At 60.9% G+C, this 14,235-nt stretch overlaps 1 protein-coding gene across 2 annotated transcripts in view; it reads right to left on the bottom strand.

The window, feature by feature from the left end:
- Positions 1-14,235, bottom strand: part of SHANK2 (SH3 and multiple ankyrin repeat domains 2) — a 459,520-nt gene that overhangs the window by 171,897 nt on the left and 273,388 nt on the right. The window lies entirely within an intron of this gene.

The raw sequence follows: 14,235 nt of genomic DNA, 5'->3' as shown, positions 1-14,235 counted from the left end.
AAGACCTGGGGGAAGAGAGGGCTCGTCCTGGGAGCTCGGACTTGGCCAAATTGGAGGAACGCCTGCGAACCTCAGGGCCGGCTTCTGGAGTCGGGAGCTCCCCTCCGAAACGGAGGCAGAGTCCTGGGTCTGGCAGGGAGCAGGGTGGGGGGCTCTCTGCAAGGAAGACAGCCCCGTGCTGTAAGCCAGAAGGGCAGCGAGACTTTGGCACAGGGAACTTTCCAGAAAGGTATTTTTCAAGTGCTGCCGGGCCTCCCAGCAAACCCAAAGACGGCTGCTTTCGGGAGGAGAAGGCTTATCCTTCTTATTCCTTTTCCGGTGAGAGCTGCTCTTTTCCTAGACAACAAACAAAGCCCAGAATGTGATTCACGTTCCTAATGAAACGCCCCCCCCTCGGCTTTTCTTACTCCACGGGGCTGGACGTAAACTTGACAGGACGAGACATGAGCGCTGCAACTGGACTGAGTGGACGGCTCAGGGCCGGAGAGAGAAACCACCACCACGCGAATACAAGGAACTCGGAGGCTCTGTGATTCACTGCCCAGGTATGTCCGCCACAAATAAAATGTCCCGGACAACGTGCTTCCTAAACTCAGGAGAAAACAGGGAGGGACCACACGACCGGCTTCAGGAATACGGCTCAAAACCTCACGGACCTCTTTAACTCTTTCTGCGCTCAATCCACATACCCAGGTGACAGTGCTTGTATCCAAACCCCCAAACACACAACCTTGGCTCAAAAGTGAGCACACACAAGCACACGGAGAAGGTCAGCACAGTCTTTCTAGGCTCCTTTTAAGCCCGGAGGCAGCTAGTTCAGCAAAAATGCACGCTCGCTTTCTATGCTAGTATGGAGTTGCCTTTGGGGGATGGGAGGCGTGGATTCCAACCCAGGACTACATTTCCCAGCTCCCCTTGCACCCTGGCAGGGTCACATGGCTACTTCCCACCAATGGAATGTGAGCTATGAAATGGAAGATTACATTGCGAGGGTGGGGGGGTCTCTTCCAAGCTTGGCTGCTATGGAAGTGGGTGTGCTTCCCTACCCTCTCTGCAGCTTTGCCCAGCTCAGAGCTGGGATTCCTGGGCCTGACCGGAAGGGGGAACCCTCCAGGGTTCCCACAAGATGCCCTGGTCTCCGTATGTGGAACCTTTGAAGCGAGCAACAATTCTATTCCTCAGGTTACACTTGAAGGGCTCGTTGGTGCGGCAGCTAACACGGTCTGCACGGATGGGCAGGCCGGGTCGTCTGGGACCTGACCCCCCGCCCCCGCTCCCCACCCCTTTCCCATCCCGAACCCTGACGCTCCCACAATACAAAGTGTCTGATTCTGTGAACAGCACGTCATCGTCACATTGTCATTGCGAACACTAATTGAGCGCTTACTGTATACTAGGCCCTGTTCCAAGTGCCGTTCCTGTATTCCCTTCCCGGACCCTCAGGACCCCACAGAGGGGGTGTCACGGCTTTGCAAGCTCGATCACATCCAGCCACCTCTCCAGTCCTGCTCAGGACCTTGGGGGCTCCCCCCACCCATGGAGTTGGCCTCCCTCTCTCTACGCTCTATGTGTCTCGGCCGTATCATAAACATTTACGGAGTCGTTCGTCTGTGCTACGTCTGGTCACCTGGGCTCAGCCACTCACTGGTCACACCAGCCCTGCGAGCGAGGAGGCCCTGTGCCCGTTTTAAGGATGGAGATGGTAAGGCAGCCAAGGCAAAGTCACACATTCATTATGGGCAGGGTCAGGATGAGCGCCCGGCTGGCGGATAGGCTCCAAGCCCAAGCCCAGACCACCAGACCCCACTAGCTGACCGCTGGAGGGGCTCCAAGTCCCCATGCTCTCCACAGTGCCCAGGAGTGGGGGCTGGCCTCTCTGTATCACACCACACCCCCATGCCCAACCCCTGGTAGAGCCCAGAGCCTGGCTTGTCCACTTAATCCAAGTGGCCTACTGTATAATTAGCAAAGAAAACACACCACACACCATTGGAGTAGCCCGAGTACACGGGGCCCTCGCTGTGCTGGGCACTGGTCCAGCCAAGCTGCACACATCCCATCTGTGTTTGGCACCTGGACAAAATGGACCAAGATGTTTTGTGCACTCCTGCCCTCCTCCCTGGCAGCTGTAGTGTGCATAATGCCACTCGAGTCGTTTCTTAAGCCCGCGGGGAGACAGGTCCTGTGCCCCACAGGCAGGAACTAGGAGACTCATAGGGGGTGGGGCCTTTGCTCTGCTCTCTGGAGCTCAGAATCCTGGGGATGGGGTGAAGACAGAGCCTGAGGATGTGGACCTTCTGTGGTCTGGGCTAAGGACGTCAGCAGTCGGATGACTGTATGGAGGAAGGACATGGGCCAGGCCATGCATCTGGCCAGCTCAGCCCTGTGACTTCTGCGTGGGGGCCCCATATGTGCCAGGCCATAAAGGGATACATAGGATTTGAACCTCACTGTGTTATGTAGAGTAGCTCACAGCGCCACTGAGCCACCGTGGGGACTGGCTGGAAGCTGCTCTTAGGACCCTTAATTACCTCACTTGCTTAAGCCCTATGTAGGCAGCTCTGTGCTGGTTGTCTGGGCAAGTGCTGGGCACTGAGACCTGACTGGCGCAGGCCTCTGGCTAGAGTCAGAGGCTGTGGGTTCCAGCAGCAGAGAGAGTGTGCAGCGAGTGTGTGTGCGTGTGTGTGCGTGTATGTGCGTGTTTCAGAAAGGGAACCATTTCTAAGCAAGGTCAGTTAGCCAGTGGATCCCAGACTTTGGGAGTTCATGGACCAATAAAATTTAAACAAAAGAGGGCAGAATGTAGACTGACATAAGATTTACCAAGTATTTCTTTGCCCAGTAAAAACACTGAAAACAGGAAGATTCCCTTCTCTCTCCTCAATGATCTTATTAGACAAAGGAGACCCATAGAAGGACCTGCTTTATGAAAACCTTCCACTGCACAGGTCTTTCCTATCCTCAGGTTCCTGGACACAGTCACACTTCTGCTCTCAGATACGGCCCCAATCAGGGAAGAGGGACTGAGGGACATATCATAGCCAAAATGATGCCACCATCTCCGTCATCATCATCACCATCATCACCATCATCACCACCATCATCATCATCACCATCATCATCATCATCACCATCTTCACCATCATCATCACCATCATCATCATCACCATCATCAGCATCACCATCATCACCATCATCATCATCATCATCATCACCATCATCACCATCACCATCATCATCACCATCACCATCATCATCATCATCACCATCATCATCATCACCATCATCATCATCACCATCATCACCATTGCCACCATGACCGCCCTAATCATTATCATCATTACGGCAGCTCTGCTGAGTCATCCCTTCACTCGGTTAAAATGGAGTCAGGCCGCCTTATCTGGTCTTCACACAGAACCCAGTGGTAAGCGGAGTCTTGCTCCCAATTTACAGAAGTACTAGAGTAAGAGATGAGGGATGTGGGCTCTGAGGCTGGACACGGAATCCTGTGGCCCTGCCCTTGCCTGGCCTCAGTTTCTACCTGGAAAGAGAGAAGGGGGGCTAGACTGCTCCCAGGACGCTGCCCCACTGTCACGGTGTGCAATTCATGTTACCGCCGGGCCTGGTCTTTGCTGGCAAGCTGGGAGCGGCTGTCGCCGTGCAAGGAGATGGGGGCTGCCGGCTGCCCGGCTAACCCCTTCCTGTGACTCACTGATGCAAACGTGAGTCATAGATACAAACTGTGGACTGGGCAAAGGGGAGGAGAAGCCGGAAGTTCGAGGCCAGCCCAGCATCGAGGGGGGCTGTGCCCCTTCCCCAGGCCTGTAGTGCGAACAACCCCCCACCCCCTCCACTGCGTGCCTCTGGGTCGGCCCTGCAGGGGCCCAGCCCTGGGGGCAGGTGAGGAGGCACCGCGTGCCATGCTGGGGGCTGAGGGGCCTGCGGTTAAGTGAGGTTCACGGGCCACAGTTCCGGGCAGGCCCTGGGGGGCTCCTGTGCTCATCTCAAATCGAATAAAGGAACAGGTGTCTCCTGTGGGGCAGACCTGGGGCTTAGAGCGGACCTGAGGAGGGAAGGGGCACAGACCTTCTGATGTGGACATGGACACACGTTTGAAGACTGCGGGCTGGGCGGCCTTGTCACGCACACGCCCATCACGGCCCACTCCAGGCTTGCAAGGGCGTCCGAAGTCCACGAGGTCTCCAGAGGGTCCCAAAAAGAACCCTCAGGGCCCCCACATCTGCCTCTACCCTCCATCCTGCACCGCCGCCCTCTGCCTTCCTCTTACACTGAAATGACTGGGCAGCCACACCCTTCCCAGTCCTCGTGCAACGACATTCCTCTTCTCTTGGGCTGTGCCTCCCTGTTCTTTGGGGTCAGCCCTTTCCAAGTCCAGCCACGTGGTCAAGGGAGGCTGCCCGGGCCCTCCATACCACCACTGCCCGGCTCTGGACTCCGGCGTTTGGAAAGGGAGCCCGGACCGGCTGTTCCTTTGACCACAGCAGGCGCCTGGCCCAGGGGAGGGACAGGTGACCCCGGCTGGGACAATGGAGTCCTACTCTTGCTGCTGCTATTTCTACTTTTGAGGCCACCATGGGGGACACACCGCCCGAGAATGAGTCACACCGAGGACAGTAGAGCAGCTGGCAGGGAGGAAGTGACCGACTGCCCTGGTGACATGGTCCGGAGCCTGGCACGCAACACGCAGCTCTTCCCGACTATTCAGTTACAGGTGCCCGACGCACGTCCTTTTCGGTTTAAGGCAACGTCGCTTACCATCACTAGAGCCGGGAACGCTCAGGAGGACCCAGTTACGCCCTTCACCGTTTGCAACGCTGCACCCAGCAGCTGGGAACAGCCCCCGAGGTGTGGTGCTTACACCGAGTCCATGTGCCTCTGTCCCTTCCTGGGGAGAGGGCTGCTCTCTTCTCCATGGGGGGGGGGGGTCCTGGAGGCACTACCTCTCGGGGGCCCGGCACCCTGGTCACCACAAGCACAGCTGTGCCCCAGGCTGGCCCAGGCCTTGTGCCGGACTCTGCTGGACCCCATCATTAGGACTGAGGGAACCCACGGCTCACACAGGACCCGCTGGCTTTTCTCGGAGATGTTCTAGGCCTGGATGCTGAGGAAGGGGACGTTGGCGTCGTTGGATATCCTTAAAATGAGTTTGGGTCCATGAGTTTCGAGAAGTGACCTGTGTCCCTTCTTGGATGGACGGAGCACTGAGTCTCCAACGTGAGACCACCCCTGCCCCCGATGCTGATTTTTGCCCTGGGGCACGGCGACCAGAACGTTTAGGATGGCGATCATTCCATCCGTCTGGGGCCCCGTGGAGAGCCCCCGGGACACAGGACAGACATGTGGCATGAGAAGTAAGCCTCTGTGGTTTTAGGTTATTAGGCTCAGGGGCCCCTTACTGCAGGTTCACCCGCGGACTGACGCGGACGGGGCACAGCCTTCTCTCCCGCAGCAGCCTGTACGTCCACGTTTTGCTCACCCTTGAAGCTTCCTAAAGCCAAGAACCAAGTCGTCTGCAGCCAGGCCCCCTCCTCCAGGCAGCAAATAGTCAACATGTCTGCAGTCCCTCCGCCCTCGTCTGAGTGACCATCGGCTCTGGCCCGGACTGGTGCAGTAGCCTTTGTCTGCCCGTTTCCACGCTTATCCCTCCCCTCACCGATCTATTCCCCATAGAGCAGACGGAGCTCTAGGAAATGCAAAACTCACGGGGACCCCAGGTGCTATCGTTTTCCAACAATTCCCTGTGGAACGAGAGGCACATCCAGGTGCCCTGGATGCCACAGGCCTGACACTGGGTGGCCTCCCCTCCCACGTCTCTCTCTCCTCCAGCACCTCCCTCCTAACACATCGGGTGCCTCACTGTTCCTTGCAAATGATGAGCGGGTCTGTACCTCAGGACCTCTGTGCTTGCTGGACTCTCTGGGACACGCTCTCCCCAGCTCAAATCCCACTGCCCCGCTGGAGTCCCGGCTCTCACCGCAGGGACCGCACACTCTGTGCATGACGGTCCCCAGGCCCTTGGACCCTTTGCTCCTAGTCACTCTTGGCAGTTTCACATCCTCAGGTCGGACTGTGGAGGGTCGAGGCTGGAGCACAGGGTGCTGGCCCCTGGCTCCTCCTGGGTACGGCTGGGGCAGAAGCAGCCTGCCCTGCACACAGGCACACAGGAGTTCTAGTCCCGACCTTGAGGGTGACAACACGGCCCTCCTCGCTCCGCCTCTCCGGCCGCAGCTTCTCAGCTACAAAGCTGACCACTGGACGGAGTGACCGCTGAGTCTCTGATGCTCAACGAGACACCTCCCCTCCACCAACCATGTGGCTTGGGGCCAACCCTTTCCCAGGAGAGGGACATGCCCCCGGGCGCCCAAAAGGCGCGGTTTAGGGGGACACACCCTGGAAGCATCTTTCTGAGCGTGGCCTAGAAAAATCTACACGGAAAGAAAAAACTCTAGAAACCCCGATCCATATACCTCTCGCGACTCATGAAAGGGAGCGACAGATGGCATGATAAGCCTCGGAGTGTCTGCATTGAAAATGGCCCTTTACGCCGAGCTGCTGGGAAGAGGATCCCGTATAGCTTGGCAGGGAAGCCAGGAGGGGGCATCTGGGGAGAATCTAATGGCCTCGGCTCCTCGAGGGTGACTGGTTCTGGAAACAGAAACCAGGAAAGCAACGTTCGCAAAGAAACCTGCGGAGACTCTGAAGGGCCCGTAGTAGTTCAGAGGCCAGTGTGGCAGGGACGAGGGCTCTCGGGTCAGGAGATGCCCTCGCGGGGAGGGCGAGCAGGCTGGGTGGGGCGCCTCCTGCCCGGCCAGGTCCGTGGGGATGGCGCCCCTTGCTCACGGGCGCCCGTGCACGGGAGAGGCACGCAAGGAAGGGCACAGACATCTGCATCGAACACGGCAACTGTGAGCCCAGCCCCTCGCTGGCTGTGCGGCCGGGCTGGAAAGCACTTCTCCAGGCCTCTGTTTCCTCACCTGTGAAAGGGGCCAGCAGCAGGGAGTGACATCCCCGCAGGGACCCGTGCACTTGCCAACGGACCCCATGCAGGCTGCTGGGGATTCTGGTTACATTGTGCTTCCAGAGTCCGGCCCCCAGGACGGAGGAGAACCCCAACCGTATCCGTACGTGTGACCTCAGGAGCTGCCCATCCCCTCCCCCCAGAACCGATGTGGGGCGGTCTCTGCTTCCCATTGGAGTGAGCACCAAGGCCGTCACCGTGGGGAACGGAGGGGGACGCAGCTGAGTCCCTGCGACCCTGCAGAGAGCTGGCTGAGCCGGCCTGGCTCCTGGCAAGGCCTGTCCCACCTCCAGACCCGGCTTTCTGAACCGGGGAGGCTGGACCACGCCTTCTGCCCTCGGGTCCAGGAAAGGCCCCACACCCTTACAATCTGGTACGTTTTTTCATGGGACCCTGTTCATACAGGCTTTAGGGTTCTTGCAACCAAAAGAGTATGGTCTTCTGGTTATCCTATCACTCTGCAGAGAAACTGCTACCACGGGGACGGTGACAGTGTCCCGGGTTTCATCCCGAGGCCTCGCTTGGCGGCCTGTCCCTCACGGGGCTTGGGGCATCCCGGCCTCCAGTTTGGGACACCGGCATTTACAGTGATGATCCCCCCTCCATGGCTCCAAAGACCCCTCCACAGCCCTCGCCGCACACCCCCATCCCTGATCACCTGCGGTCGCAGAGCAGTTAAAGTGACCGGACGAGGGACACCAGACCCATAAGGGGTTCCGTCTCCCCTGCCCATGAGGAAGAAAGAGTCTGGGATCAGCCACAGGCCGGGGACGAACTACAAGGTCAGGAAACGCTTCTGGGCCCGCTGCCCCAGTTTACCCATCACGCTGGGGGGGGGGGGGGGGTCACGCAGGATAACACGCCGAGCTTGCCGTCCTGCTCTCCATGTGCCGTTCCCCGAATTTATGCGGTTTACGGATGACCCGCCCAGATGCTGTGGGGAGAGCGCACACGCGTCTTCAGGACGAGGGGTAGAGGGACCCCTGGCTCACGGCTCCTTTGCGGCACGCCAGAGGTTCTCGAAATGAGGACGAAGAATTCCGGTGCAGGCGAGCCCTGGAGAGGCCAGTCCTGAGCGGGACATGAACTCAATTCTGTCAGGATCGCGGCTCACACCGGAAAAGGGCCCGGGATCCCGGGCAGGTTGGCGCCGGCTGACTTCCAGACCAGGCTCGGGAGGCAGGGCTGAGCCACGGCCACTGGCCGCAGGGAACCAGCGAGGGCCATTCTAGAGGCGGCACACAGGTGTCCCCTCGGGGCCGTGGGACGGAGCAGGAGAGGAGGCCGTTCTCTCCAGACGCTGCAGAGAGCACTGCTGGGAGGGAGCTCCTGCTGGGACGCGGTCTGTGACCTCCGCGACCGCCTCCCTCCCTGGACATCAGGTTCCATGGCATAGGGACGCCATCCAGGGCTGGGGTGAATCTAATTCCAGGATAAAACCGTTTCTCCGCTGTGGGTTTAGGGGCAGCAGGGGATCCGAGCCCTGGCTGGCGTGAGGATGGAGGACCACAGGAGCCGGACTGTGGGTGACCCCCTGGAGGGCGGTCGGCAAGGACACAGCGTCCCCTGTCCTGTAGCTCCCGGGGACAGAGTCCTGCTGCCGACTCAGCACGTGGGGAGTGGATTCTCCCCAGAGCACCCAGCTAAAAGCCTGCCCATCTGACACCCGGCCATGGGCCCCAAGACTAAGCACAGACGCCGGGTGAGCCTGCCTGCACCGTGACCCCGAGCCCCACGACCTCGTCAACAGGTGGTATCGGGAGCTCTAAGCCTGCAGCCACGCACGTCAGCACAGGAAATGGACAGAGCTGGGGCTTTACTCGTCCAGAGTCCTGTTTTCTGTTTCTCTGAAGAGTGAGCTTCAATCCTACCCAAGGGGAGACAGAGACAGAGAGACAACAAGGAGGGACCAGAGGCCCGTGCTGCTCCCTGAGTCCCTCTTCCCCTGGAAACCAGGCCCTCGCTGGCTCTCCTTCTTGGCCGCTCACCCAAAAAGGGCAAAGACTGTAGCGGCGACACCTGAGTAGGGGCCAGCTCCTAGCCCAGCCGCCATCGCCGTTCCGGGCGCTGGGCGTTTCCTCTGGGCCAGCACCGAGTCAGATGCGACCCGGCAGCCTCCTGTCATGCCGCAGGGCTCCGGCCACCCGGCGGCGCCAGGTGACCTGACCGTCCCAGTCCAGGCCCCCCGATGCTGTGCGTCCATAGGCCGCCCTCCCACAGGCTCCTGTGATCTCCAGTGGGTTGTAAATCAGACACCACGCAGGCTACACCCCAGGCTGGTGAGCCAAATGCAGAATCGGAACCACAAGGAGGAAAGAGATTACCGATGGGGATGAAGACAGAAATAACTTTTCTTTTTTAAAACCAAAGATGCCGACCGGCTCCTTGCAAAGCAGAGAAGCAGGCAGACAGGGACGCAGGGAGATGCCAGAAGTGGGCACGAAGGCAGGCGGGCCGGGCACTGGCATGTGGGGTCGGGTCGCCAGGGCCAGCAGGGGTCACCTCCCACCCTCAGCTGACCCCAGAGGGAGTGCGAGGGCCGGGCTGGGGCAGCGGGCGGGGTGGGGGGAGGCACAGCCCGCTCGGCCCCCGGGCCCAGCTGCCCTGCATCCCCAGCCCACGGGGTTCTGCTGACGGGTCAGTCCCGCCACCGCCGGAGCTGGAAGTCAGGCCGCACCCGTGAGACACTCGCCGGGGCACAGAACTGTGTCGTGGACATCCGCTGGTCCCACCCAGATCGGGGCTGGCACAGCTCAGGGCTTCTCCGTGACCCCGGCCGCAGAATATTTATGCAGCACCTTGTGGTCCGTGGCGTCGGCCCAGCAGGGGAGGCAGGAGAGAGCAAGGACACTATTCTTACGGTGGACACTTTCCTGTGGCTTTTGTAATGAACGGCCACAAACCTCGTGGCCTACCATGACAGACACGTTTTCTCGCAGAGGTGTGGTGGCTGGAAATCCAGCCCGGATCTGACCGGGCTAGGAAATGAGTGTGGGCAGCGCTGTGTTTCCTGCAGGGGTGGAGCTGGGGGGCTCCAGGGAGAGTCCGTCCCTTTGCCTCTTCCAGTTTCCCGAGGCGCCTGCACTCCTTGGCTCCGGGCCCCGTCCTCCATCTGCAAAGCTCTGGGCCAAGTCCTCAAGCGCCACCGCTCTCGTTTGAACCGTGCGCCTCCCTCCCTGCTTGGAGACGGCTGGGATTCCACGGGCCCTCCCGGATACTCCCAGATAACCTCCCCGTCTCAAAGTCAGCAACCAGCAACCTTCCCTCCATCTGTGACCTCCCTCCCCTCGGCCATGCATCCGAGCACAGTCCCAGGATCCAGGGATCAGGACGTGGACATCGTTGGGGGCCACGACCCTGCCCTCCACAACCACAGAGACCACACCTAGACCAGGGAGCCCAGCTGGACCAGCTGTGCTCAGATTCTCTAAACCCGCGCTCGTGAGGGAACTCAGAATCCTGCGTCCAGGTCAGAGGGTCTGAGTGAAAGAGAAGTGGTTTGCCAGCAAATGCATTCCCTGTTTGCAGGAGCGAGACAGCGTGCGTCCGAGTTCCGACCGAGGGACAGCGAGAGCCAAGGCTCTGCTCATTGGACACTCCGCCCGCTCTGTGTGAGCTGGGGACGTGGGCCTTATTTCAGGGGCACGGTGGTTCTCTGTGTGCTCAGCAGCCCCCTGCACAATGCCCGCTTCAGCAGACAGAGCTGGGCTCTGCACTGTGACTCGGTTTCCAGGAGCTGGAACCGCTCCTGGACCGTGTGGGGTCACGGTCAACAAGCAACTGAGTCACTGGGTTCTCTTTACCCCCAGTGCCCCGAGCACGGCTCCCCATGTCTCCGGCCCATGCACACGCGTGTGCTGGCTGTGTGCTCTCCGCTCTCCCCTCCTGTCCAGGTCTGGCACACCAGCCCAGCACACACACAGCTGCGCAAGGACCTAGTGCAAGGTTTTCTGCCTCGAGTTCCCTTAAAGTTGGCACAGATGTGCCCACCCCCTACCCACACTCTAGGGCACACGTCGTGGGTCCCAAACACTCAGGCGCCATGCGCTCACCGAATCTGTGAACTCCAAGAGCCAGAGGCAAAGGCAGGAGGTGTGGCGTGTGGGTTCATTCTCCTTCCCTGACAAACAGTCACGTGTGAGAGCTGGACCCCTGCCCCCCGTCTTCTCAGCCATCCCTGGGCGCCTGCTGGTCACACTCAGGAACTACGCGGTGGCTGTGTTACTGGGTGAGTGGAGACTGCTGTAATTATACCTTCACGAAGCAGTCTTTCTGCCCCATGGGGCCCCTTGAGGCCACAGGGCTTGTGCACCCACACGCGAGGTCTGCCGGGCCCCGGCTTCGTCCACGGGTCCACAGGAGAGATGAGTCCCCGAGCCAGGCGGCCAAGGGCGCCCAAGTGCAAGGGCCGTGGCTCAGCTGGGAGGCTCAGCAAACAGTCAGAACGCGGGACCACCCGATGGAGGGAGAGGCCGCCCCTGAGGCAGGGCTCAAGGGAGGGGACACGAGGGAGGTGACCCCAGGCACGGGGCACATCCCGCTGCCATCACCGTCCCCCTCCATTGATAGCCATCGCCTGTCATCCTGCTGTAGGGGACGTTTCCTTGGCCCTTCCCATGCACGCTGTGCTGAACTCCTGGTGGGGCCAGCTCGGGGTGAGCAAGTGAGAAACACCAAGGCAGAGTGGGACGGGGCTCCAGGCCCCGTGACCCAGCTCCAGAGCCGGGGGTCCTGCCCCGCCCCGCCCCACGCACCTGGGCGTGCAGCTCTCCCTCTGCCTGCGCTGAGCACCTTCCTCCCCTGAGCGTCGCACGCCCACTCCCTCGCCAGCACCACGGGAGACCGGAGGCCAAGAGCACTGGCTTCCCAGCCTCCTTCCCAATCCGGCCCCTCCCCAGGGCACGGCCCCCTTTCCCTTCTGGACCGCGGAACGTCACAGCCACACTGCCACCTGGGGGTGGCAAAGACGTGGGGCAGCGTCGAAGGGTCTGCGCGGTTAGGGTTTGTCTCTGGAAGCCGACCCAGCACCGTCCCAGCTGCGAAGCCTTGTCTTATGGTCACCCACTGCCCTCATCTGCCCCCCTGCCCTGAGGCAGGACACAGAGGAGGAAACCGAGGCACGGGAGGGAGAGTGGCGTCCCCAGTGCGCAGCGGCTGAGCAAGGAGCTGGTTGGGGCTCTCCGCTGGCGAATCCACTACGACTCCGGAGCCGGTCTGTTCTGCTCAAGACAGAGTCAGGGGCAACCAGACGCTCTCCAAGGTCACCCGGCTCTCGGGCGGCGGAGCTGGTCCAAGCCCCGGCTCCATGACTCAAGGTCAGCGCCGTGCACCCGGCCACAGCACCCCGCAGCCGTTTTTAAAGAACAAATCTCAGGGATGAAGAGTTCCCTGTGGGCGACGCCTTTTCAGCGCTAGAGCTGAGAATCACTCGGGGTTGCAGGGAGCGCCTGGAGTCACGGGCTTTCGGGCTAAGGACCTCCATGGGGAAGGGGTGGGGGCTCGCCCAAGGTCACACCATAGGGAGTCGCCTCCCTACCCTCTGCTCCCCTGCCCTGCTGCCCTGCGCTCGGAAGCTCGGGGGACACCCCCTGCCCCCCGGCACGGGGCACTCACGCTGGGGGGTCTGTGGTCCTACCTCGACCACCTGTCTCGGTCCTGCAGCTTCTGTGCCCAACGCCGCTGGGCGAGAAGCTAAGCCCGGTTCCTGGCACCGTCGGCCAATCCCCACCCCCCCAATTTGGCTGTCAATGAGCTGGTTTCTACTCTGTAGTAATTAGAATGTTTTTTAAAAAAAAAAACAAACCGGCCCAGGCGGCTGAGTGGAAGTGTTTATACCGCTACACAGAGCCGAGTGGGGCTTTTTCAGTGGAAATTAAAGTCAATGAAGGACCGGGTGCCCGTGGGGTGTGCTGTTGCCAAGCTCGGCCGGTGTGTCCGTGCCATGGACGCCCCGTTTCCCTCTCTTTCCACTCAGACAAGCCCTTGCTGGCCGGGGGAGGCCGCCATGCCTCTGGCCCCAGAGCTTCGAGGACCTTGGCAGGGGGCAGGGTGTTTGAACGCGGGCAAGGATCTGAAAAGGACTTTCTGGCCCTGGATCCAGCAGCCAGGCCCGGAGGGAGCAGCCAGGCCTGGTCTCTCCATCAGGCCAGGATATCTGGATGGATGCTGGGCTCCCACACCGCCTCCACCCAGGACCTGACCCCACAGAATGCCTGGTCTCGGGCCCCGCTTCCTGGCCGGGCCCTGGCCCTGACCCGGCACGGCAGCTGGCACCAGGCCCACGAGTCAGAGCCACCGCTTGTGAAAGGGGGACCCAGAGCAGGTTAGGGCACCCCTCCCCCCGAGGCAGGGCCGCCCTCTCCCCTGCCCTCCCCTTCCCCTGCAGGCCCAGGAAGCTGAAGGTCGAGGGCCAAGGGTGCCAGGGGCCTGAGCAGCAGAGCTGGATTGAAACCCGGGGACGGGCTGGGGGCGGGAGGTTCTTTTAGTTCTTTACCGTCTTTTTTAGGGATGCTGGCAGCTGAGGTTTAGGAACTAGGACACTGAGAAGAAAGACCTGTGGAGCTCAAGGAAGCCGCCCTGTCGCGCGGGAGGCAGCCGGGCCCTTCGAGCTTGGCACCCGCCAGCCCAGCGGGCAGCCCACGGCCCGAGGTCCCAGGAAATCTGTGGATTCACCCCTGCAAGGTTTGGGGTGCAGGGGACGGTGACCCCAATGGCGCTAACAGATCACACGGAGGACCCTCCCCCCCCACCCTGCAACCCACCGACCTGCCGAGAGGTCGGGCGCCCCCCAGAGAGCCTACAGGTCCCTGACCCACGCCAGGGTTGGGAGGGGGTCCTGGCTCGACGGTCACGGCTCGGTTTCCCTGGGCACAGGAGGGGGCTCCGTCAAGGAGCGGCGGCTTCCCTGAGCAGGGGCCCGAGCCCCCCGGCCGGACTCTTGCCCACTCGCGTCTCCTGTCCGCTCTGCTTCCCTGAGGGACAGGGAGCGGCTGGCGACAGGAGTCCGCGGAAGTTGAAGGAAGGAGGAAGGAGTGTGGGACCTGAAACGCATATGGTGTCCTGCCCCCCGTGTTGCGGTGCCGAAGGAGCACACCATCCCTCTGATGTAAGAGAAGCCAAACCGAACAAAACCCCCAAACTGAACCCCAAAGACCCGTGCTTCCCGGAACGAGGCGCACTGCCTTGCAGCCGTGTGC

This window comes from Meles meles, chromosome 8, assembly GCF_922984935.1.
Source record: "Meles meles chromosome 8, mMelMel3.1 paternal haplotype, whole genome shotgun sequence".
In the NCBI taxonomy this organism is placed as follows: Eukaryota; Metazoa; Chordata; class Mammalia; order Carnivora; family Mustelidae; genus Meles; species Meles meles.
Note: the sequence above shows the minus strand (reverse complement) of the source record. Positions and strands in the feature narration are given on the sequence as shown.